This window comes from Penaeus chinensis, chromosome 38 (assembly GCF_019202785.1).
Source record: "Penaeus chinensis breed Huanghai No. 1 chromosome 38, ASM1920278v2, whole genome shotgun sequence".
Lineage (NCBI taxonomy): Eukaryota > Metazoa > Arthropoda > Malacostraca > Decapoda > Penaeidae > Penaeus > Penaeus chinensis.
In genome coordinates, this window is record NC_061856.1 from 19,769,684 (window position 1) to 19,779,683 (window position 10,000).

The 10,000-nt window shown below is 42.8% G+C and overlaps 1 protein-coding gene across 3 annotated transcripts in view; it reads left to right on the forward strand.

Annotated features, from left to right (window-relative positions):
* Positions 1 to 10,000, forward strand: part of LOC125046209 (forkhead box protein F1-A-like) — an 83,943-nt gene that overhangs the window by 48,719 nt on the left and 25,224 nt on the right. The gene's annotated exons all lie outside the window — the stretch shown is intronic.

The following is a 10,000-nucleotide window of genomic DNA, read 5'->3' on the forward strand; positions in this document are numbered from 1 at the left end:
CACAAACACACATGTGTGTGTATGTGCCATGTACAGTAGCACGAATTCGTGGCTGTTTAACACATGGCCCTAAGTCAAGTTGGAACCATCACACAAGCAAGCTTAAGTGACGATTATATTTGACCTCGTCTGACCCTTTAGTACGCTCCCAGCACTCACCGTGACCAGGTCACCTCACCCTCCCGCCCCCCTCACCAGGGATGGCTGGCCAGACACGTGACACTGCACTAAGCGCTTACCCTAAGTCAACGTTTCGTGTGTCCCTTTACTGTGTTGTACTCTTCTATGGAAATAATGAGTCAACTCCTATGACTACCCCTGCTAGCCATTGTTAAGAGGCATCTACAGTCTGGCAGCAGCGTGGTAGTTCCGTCCTTTTAGCTCGTAACACGGACACACAGTCTTCGAAATCTGCTCGACCAACGCTTCCACAACCGTCTCTTCAAAACCACGTGAGTACACGTTTTGAGCCTTTTCATTTCTTTTCCATCCCTTCTCCCATAAATGTGTTAAGCCGTATGTGCAGAGCGGAACTTGTAACGCGATTTTTATACAAATTTATTATTTCGTATTTAGTGTTAGGATCTTCCACATATCATGGTGCACAGGAATACCCGATATAAACCGGGGTTGCGTAAATCGCCTAATAGATCTATGCTCCGACGTTATGATAGTAGGTACAAGTAAAACCGTTATTCGTTCAATCGATAACTTTTATTCGAGTCGGTGTGCCCTACAATACGTCCATTCATTAATGTAGGTCTAGGGGTTAAGCTAGAATCGTTATTCGTTTATTAATCTCGACCTTTTCACTCTCTGGAAGTCGCTTGCATGTTCTAGGTATATCCCAAGCGATTGTGTGATTCGTATTAGATACCCGTAGGGAATGTCACGAGCACCTATTGCAGATACGCAGAGTAGAGCGGGTTATTTATAGAATTTCCCGGCTCATTCAGTTCACTCAATTTCGTACTGTAATTTGAGTATAAGGAACCCCTGTCAATGAAATCTTATGTAGTCTGACATGCATAGCTGGACAATGGCTACCTCGGCATTTCAGAATTTTTTAGCGAATTCGAAATGTAGATGTATTAAATCATGGATTGTGTTGTACATTTCTGACCCAGGAAGATTTGCTTGCGAGAAAGCTTGCGAATAATTTTTCACGTCACCGTTCATTAGTGCGTACATTCAGTCGCATATCATTAAATGTTGAATTCAATGTGGTAGTTGAAATAATTTTGTATTAATAGCATCGTAAGTCGAACGGTAATGTTGCTCACAAACCTACACACACTCATTGAGGCAGAACAAAAGACACTTGGACCTTTTCATTAATAGTGTTTGTTGCTGTCGTAGTTGTGGACGTAAAGATTTATGATGTATCTCTTTTGCCCGCGATTTTGTCAGTCGTGATGAGTGACTAGTACATGATGACATTTCTTCTCTATGTGATGACAATTAGTAGAAGTAAATTTTTTGCGGATTTGCCGTCATCGTCTCCCTTATCAGGTAGTAGTTCAAGTCAGGTCCCTACGGATCGCTACTGACGTCACCCTCTCCTATTTTCTTCTTTATCTTTGTGGAAGTAAAGCAGACGAACATTAAAAGTTGCACATTTATATAAATAACCAGCTAGTAGCACTTAACACCCCCTGCTCTCTGTTGCCTTTCTTTTTCTCTTACTATCTTGGCCCTTACGGGTATGATCTGGCTTCCCGACTATACATAACAGTTGGACCAACGATATCCGAAATGGCTCCGAAGGAGGAGCCTGCTGCAAAAACGGTCACCTTAGGATGCTGTGAGGAGAACGTCACCGGAAGATCACCATAGGCCTGCAGACCAGGATGTTCATCAGAGCAGGTATTAAGCCGCCCCATGATGTAGAGGAAGGGCGCCGCCTGCCAGGACGCTCATAGATCCAGTGAAGGGAATGACTAGGAACTCGCCAGTGCAGGTACTAGTTGCCCCAGAATGCTGTGGAAGGGCGCCGCCTCCCTGGACGCCTACAGATCCAGTCAAACCCCAGGAGCTCATCAGTGCAAGTATCAGCTGCCCTGAGATGCTAAAGAGGACGCCTCCTGCCTGGACACCCGTAGATCCAGATGAAGGTTACGAGGACGTCTTGACGTGCACGCAGCCGAGATGGACCTGGACGATATCTGTGAGGACGTGTGAACGAGTACGCTGCCTAGTTAGGCCTGGACGAGGACTACGAGGAAGACTGGAGGAGTCCAAAGTTGAGGACCTGTGGGAGACTTTCGAGGAGTGTGGACGTCGAGGACGGATGGATAACACAAGGACCAGGAAGAAGAGGACGACAAGGATGATGGACCAAGGACACGCACGTGCAGAACAAGATGGACCAAGGACACGCACATGCAGAACGAGATGACCAGCCAATCAGGATCAGCCAAAGATGGGTCACCCTTGAGGCCAATCTAAGGTGCCTCGAGGGCAAGGCATGAGTAGGTTGCTGAGCAATATGGCACATGAACATTAGCACGAATTCTGTAAATCAGTAGACCAATAGACCACGTGGCTGCTTGGAACCATTAAACCAACGAGGGCCTAGATGATTATATCTGACCTCGTCTGACCCTTCAGTTCGCTCCCAGCACTCACCGTGACCATGTCACCACCAGCCTCCGGTTCCCCAGGGCTGGCTGGTTGAACACATGACACTGCACTAAGCGCTTACCCTAAATCAATGTCTCGTGTGTTCCCGTTACTGTGTTGTACTCTTTTATGGAAATAAGAGTCAAGCCATTTAACCACTATCACTGCCCAACCAGTCACAGCCACTATTTTAGGCCATAGCCTTTTACACCGTGTGTGTGTACTTAACATTACAACAGAAATTAAAAGAGCTCTTAAAGGCATGAAGAAGGTAAAACACCAGGTGAAGACGGAATTAGTAATAGATGCAGGAGAAATTGTAACAGTGAAACGAGCCACTCTCTATGACAAATGCCTTATCAACGACAAAACTTCGAAAACCTGGGAAAATGCAACAATTATTTGATGCACAAGAAAGGGGATAGAAAGGATCTAAAAATCTACCGAACCATAAACCTCCTTTCAGTTACTTACAAACTGTTCACAAAAGCTATCACAGCTCACATCTCTGACAGTCTGGATTCTAAACAGCCTAGAGAACAGACCACATTCACACACTAACCCAAATATGAGAGAAGATAAATGAATATATGAAACCCATGTGTATGGCATTCATCGATTACGAAAAAACATTTGATTCTGTGCAAACCCAGCAGAATTAGAAGCTATTCGAAGACAAGGGGTAGAGGAAGTCTACTGTAAAATATTGGAAGATATATACGAAAATGGACAGCAACCATCAAGCCCCATAACAACCAAAAAAGGTGTTAGAGCGACAGCATCTCACTATAAATGTTTACAGCTTGAGGAAATGTTCAAGAAGCTAGAATGGAATGGAAAGGGTATCAAAATAGGAGATGGATACCTAAACAACCTAAGTTTTGCCGACGCTATTATTCTCTTCATTGAGTCAGCAAATGAACTGCAGCAATAAATGCATGATCTGAATAGAGAAAGACTGTAAGTAGTCATGTTCAACAGTAGAGCTCAGTTCGAACAGGTGCATGTACATACAAGACGAAGTGCTAGAGGTAGTGGACAAGTATATATCTAGGGTAACTCATACAGACAAACACATCCAGTGAAGAGGAAATAAAGTGATGCATCAGCAGTGACTTCGGCAGACATAGTAGCAAATTGTACTAAGTGGTTCCTTGCAATTATGTTTAAAACGAAAAGTCTTTAGCTAATGCGTCCTCCCAGCTATGACTTATCGAGCAGAAACATGCACTAAGACCCAAATAACTGGAGAAAAAACTAATAAGTGCCCAGAGAGTAAGGAAAGATTGACACTGGGAGTTATCCTAAGATATCTAATAACGGTGATGTGGATAAGGGAACAGACAAAAGTGGAAGATATAATAACAAGCATTAAAAAGAAGAAATGGCAATGGGCAAGTTATAGAAATCGGAGACAGGACGAAAGATGGACAAGGAAAGTAACAGACTGGGATATAGCTATCATAAGGAGGCCAGTGACAAGGTGGCATGACGAAATAACGAAATTTTGGTATCAAGACTAGAAACAAAAAATGCAGGAGCAGAAGAATTGGAAAAGATTGGAAGAGGCCTACGCACTGCAGTGTATTGATACAGCCTGATGAGGATAATGATACATATAAACGCATGTGTGTGTGTGTTTACATGTATGTATTATTATTATTGTTATTATTATTATTATGTGGCAATCCACTGAACATGAGATTGTGACCCAGTAGTAGGTCATGACCCGTACTCTAGTCATAAGATATCAGTATGCAGTTATAGAGGCAAGCCGCATAATCATACCCATTACTTACTGGTCTTTTCTTCGACATCATTAGTGTTAGATATATATGTATATATATATATCTTTTTTTACCAACAAGATATGTAAATAATGCAAAAATAATGACACAGCCCTTCAGACATGTAAAAATGATACTTGACTGATAGCCTTCCATATAAATGCTTTGGCATGAAAAGGAAAATAGTCACAGTAAGAAATGACGGATAGGTAACCAAAATTCCATTTCGGTTATTTATCCTCTGATGAGGAACTCATAACGAGTTTGAAACGTCAAAGTTTGATTTAGTTTCTTATTGTGTTTTCCTTTTCATCTTTGTATATGTTACTGTGTTGTGGTTGTGTTTTTATATTTTGTCATTTTATCCTGTCTTTTTGTAGGGCAGGGTTCTGCAGAAAAAATGTTACCCAACAAATTAGATCAAATCTCTCTCTCTCTCTCTTTCTCTCTCAATTCTATCTATCTCTTTCTATCTGTCTGTATGTATATTCTATGTTCTCCCTTTTTTGTATATGTATATATGTAAGTATTTGTAGGATTAGAATACGAAGTGACTTCAGAATTGCTTGCCCTGGGGGCACTTTGACGTTACGTTCTGGGCACAGGTCAAAGTTGGTACAGGTGATAGCTAGTAGAGTGCTGTGTACTGTAAGAAGTCGAGGGTGAGTAGAGGGGTGAGGTCATTAAACCGCTCGACCACCTAAATAGGATCGTCCTCAATCTGGCTGCAGTGGGTGAAGTTGAAGAGGAAGTCTCGACGACGCTGATGCAAGGAGACTCGGTCCCGGCGTGGTGTGCAGGTGGAAGGTAAGATGCAGGCTGGCCATATGTGGATCGAGTGTGGCGTGACCAACGACTGAGCGGGTTTTAGTATGGACATCTTGGTCATCTCTGGACCGAAGGTGTCTGCGGAAGATCAAATGAGTCGTACTCTGGGGAAGACAGTGGCATCAAAGTATCAGGCGTGGAATCGGGAGAAATGAGATTTTGACATAGATCTTAATGGTCCTACGAAATCAGTAGCAAGTTTAGCCGTAGGAGAGGACTTATCAGATGCATGATGGAAGATGAGAATCTCTTTCCGACGGGCGAGCTTGTGTTGCTGAGCAATGATGCGGTCCCCTTCCAACCGCAAGTGCTCATGGGCGATGCAGTAGGCCTCTTGCTTCCGGGTGATCATGGTCTTCGCGTAGTCGTCTCCAACTACCATAATGACAGATGATGTGAGAGAGGAACACATGAGTGACAGGGTCCGCGCTCTTGTCAAGGATAGCGGCTGAAACTGTTAATCATGATGAGCAGGAAGCGATTTCGGTTCTCTGTGGGAGTGAAATGGAAAGAACTTCCATACTCACACTGACAAAAGGTCGTTTTGGTATGTCAGGCAAGGGGCTGGGAAATAATAGTGAGAGCAAAGTTTTGATACAGCAAAGTTTTGAAAATACCTTGATGTCCCAAAGTCTAAGAATCATGGAGTAGCTTGAGCACTGTAGAAATGAGGACTCCCCGACTTCATGAGGCAGAAAGTCTAACTAAAGTCGGGGAATGAAATAACTGGAACTTTGGTGAGGCGTTGCTTGATGGTTTTGAATGCTTGTTGTCTTTCCTCAGGAGAGGAGTCAGAGGTTTGGTGACTATTCTGAACTTCTCAATGAATGGGCAGTAAAATACTGCTAGACCAAGGAGAGATTTTACCTAAATGACTGATGAAGGCACCAGGAAATTCTGTACATAATGTACATTTTCTTCATTGTGGCGTAGTCTGGTTAAGTCAATGGTGTGGCCCAGATACTCAGTCTGTCTGAAAAAAATTGGCATTTCTTGAGATTTATTGTCAGGTTTGCATCGGCAAGGTGCTGAAAGACTAATTTCAATTTATATTCAATTTATATGCAATGTCCTTGGAGGCGATAAGTTTGTCATCAAAGTAGAGGAAGAGTGCATCACATATCAAGCCTTGCATAATTAGTGACATTAATCAAGAGATGATAATTTGAGAATTCCTAAGACTAAAGTAAATTCTAGTGAAAGTAAAATGTCCATGTGGAGTAGAAAAGGTGGTGAGGTCCTTTGATGATGGATCCATCTTGACTTGCAAGAATCCATGTGCTAAGTCTATCAACGAAAATATAGCATTTCCCTAACCTACTTCTTGGAGAAGAGGTGGCTACATTCAAGCAGCAATATTCGATGAAAAGGCACAGAGATCCATCCTTCTTGGGTAAGAGGAGCATTGGAGCTGACTATGGTGACTGAAAAGGTTCGAACATGCCCTGGGCGAGTAAGGCATCTCCTGCAAAGTCTCTTCAGGTCTGGGTGCCTCAGGCGCATTCACAGTAGCTGACATGTTGCAAACAGCTGCGATAGGGAGCTCTACTTCAGCAACAGGGAGGTCAGTAACCTCCCAGTCGCAAGTTGCAGGGAAACAGGAATGTAATCAGGTTTGACAAGTGCAGTCCTATCCATAAATGTGACATGCACGGGAACCATCGAGTAATGAGGGGAAAGTGTGAGATTTGAGGAGACAATGCAGTCTGATGATGAGGAATTTGTTACCGTGAAAGTACTGACGTTCGGTGTCATCTAAGTGGTATGACAGTGATACTGAAGATTCTGCATAGGTGCATTGGTGGCGAAGGACGAGCGTCAAGTTCAGTCGTCCTTTGGAGAGTCGCCCGGCGTTGGGGCAACTGCAGGGGATTGCGACAGAGACATAGCAGCTGCAATTGTATTTGCAGGGTTAGAAGAGGAATGCCAAACAGAACTCGGCATGGTGAGATGATAGATGTTACCTTGGTGAGTGACTCAGGTTTTTGATGAATTTCAGCCTTGTGCATGAAGTTATAACCTAAAAAGAGATCACCAGGGAGATGAGCATCGTCTACGACAATGAATGGAAGGGTAATGTTGAGTTTGAACTCTCCCACCACTTTGGAGGATGGACTGGCGTAAGGATGTTGAAATTCACGAGCGTTGAGAGAAGGAAGTGGCTGACGGCGCTGCCACTGACAACGAAGAAGTATGCAGGTCGTCCTTCAAAGACTGCAGGTGCATCGCCTGCGATGATGGCCCTACTGCAAGGTTCCTGCAGTAGGGGCGTTGCTCCTAAAAATATCGATTTAGTTTGTGTAGAATTATTCTGAGATCGCAGTGCATCATTGGTTTTCTTAACTTGAGGAGGGAATCCTCTGCACGCATACCACAAATGACCTAGATTATGGTAAGGATAGAAAGGGGTACTATTAGATTCCCTAGAGTGGTGCCCTAAACGAAGATAATGCCAGCAGATGCCATTTTGAGGAACCCAAGTGAAGTTCTGTGGGACTGGCCAGACGATTGCTGGGTGGCTTTAGGCATGTCCCTTGCCATTTCAGGGAGTTGTATTTTATCAAGGACAGTCTTCTGTTGGCTGTGAGGTAAAGAGGTAAAGAAGGTGCAAAGGGTAAAATAGGTTTGGAAGATATTATAATTTGCGTCTATTGCGTCTGCAGTAGGCTTGAAATAAGCACACACCATTCGATCTAATGCTGACCGAACAGTTGCACCTAGGAGATGGAGATCAATGGGTGGGAAAGAGGCAGATCTCAGGTTAAACATGCGTGCTGTTTGTAAGATTGGGGGAATGTCCTTCGGAGCGATTGTCAGTAGGGAGTCAGTCTTAAAATCGTTCCATGTATGGCTCTTACTCATTTAGAAGGCGGTCAGGACTTGTCGAACAGAAAAAGATGTCTAGTCAAGATACTGCAAAACATGCTGCAAGCAAGATTCACTGAATTTTAAAGAACTCCAGTTGGAGCCACATACTTCCCATAGCATCTACAGTAATCTTGTCAGAGCTATCAAAACGGACAATTGTCGCGAGTGGTTGGAGGTGAGGAGTAGAATCAGTATGAGTAGGAGGAACAGGGGTAACGGTGTTGGAAGGCATAGTTGGAATGACTGGGTAGACAGGAATGAGCATGAGGGGAGAGGCAGGAGTGAGTACAGGTGTAGCGTGAGGGGAAAATGGAGTGGCGGAGTCAAGCAGTGAGGGAAGAGTTGAGAAGAGCGATTATCGGTCAGTGTCTAATGAGTCTGAATTAGTTCTCTTACTACATAGAACTCGGTCGCTGGGTGATACGCAAGACATACGTTTTAAATGAAAATTAATGAAAGTAGTTTAAGGATGTGAATTTAAGTAAACTCCGAGTGAATGTGCGTGGCGCGAGTGAGAGACTGGCTGAGGGGAGATCCCGTTTTCTATGCGGGGAGATTTTAGAGAATAACAAGAGGGAAAAGCTTCACTTCACTGATAACTCCTAACCAACGAGGTAAACTGTACAAGATAAGCATCTCACCTTATTTTGGCACGTAGGGAAATGCGAGTTTTCTTCGGATTTGAGGTATGTGTGCGATATTCCATGTAGCAAGCCACTAGTGTAATTGTTACGATTGATGAATGAATAAGATCTCGGCAGAGTTTCTTCTGGATTATTCTAGGCTATAATTTGTGGGAGCTTGGATGATCGAACCGATGCTGTGGGCAGAGTGACTTTGGCTCTGAGTTTTTAAGGTGATCACAAGTCGTCAATGTCACTAAATATAAGAAAATGGAAAACATTAATCATCGGTAGGAATGTCAGTACAGACTCTCTGTTTTATGACAGTCATAGGTTCCTGTGGGACACTGGATATGTCAGTACAATTAAATCGTGAACATTTGATACTACAGTATCATCAATTCAGAATGAGGATTATCTAACAAACATTTTGAGTATAATCAAAATAAAAGTTTACATGTATAACGTGATCGGCGGTAAGGTTCGGAATTGCTTGCTCTGGAGACACTTTGTCATTGTCGTTCTGTTCTGGGCGCAGGTCAAAGTTGGCACAGGCGATGAGTTATGTGTACCGTGAAAAGTCGAGGGTAAGTAGAGGGGAGAGGTCATGAAAATGACCAACTAAAAATATTACTGACCAAATGAACGAAAATCATAGACCTTCGTATGAGTGTTTTACTCATCCTTTGTTATCTAGATTTTTTTTTTTTTTTTTAATTAAAATAGTATAATAATGTATTTTGATATGATTAGGCCTTTAATCTTCTCATATATTAGTATATTCTCGTAAGTTACAGTCGTCCGTTTGACATTGGGTTTCCATGGTGACTTATCCTAATATCCAGTATTTGCGATAGAAAAAACGGATAAAACTACCATTGTCTGTAAAGCTACATCAGTAAGCCCAACACACACGTGCGACCATGTATACGCATTCAGGTGTATGAATACAAACGTATGTTCGGAAACCCCCTTATACCGTGAACTCACGTAAGGATTCCGACGTTTTCGTGTTTTTTCTTTCTTTTTTTATACACGCAAATCATTATTTCATCGTAAAAGAAAGGAAAAGTACAGGTAAAGGAATGGAGTTTTGCAAACCATTTCTGTATCTGTGACACAACAAGTAGAGTTGCAGATCATCTAAATTATTGGGACTTTTCGATGCAGTTTTGTTTCGATTTTTTTTTTTTTTTTAGAAAACTGGAGTCAATAAAAAAAGGTAAACATCGGTTTCTGCGCGATTCTCTGATGGGCATGCATTTATCTATC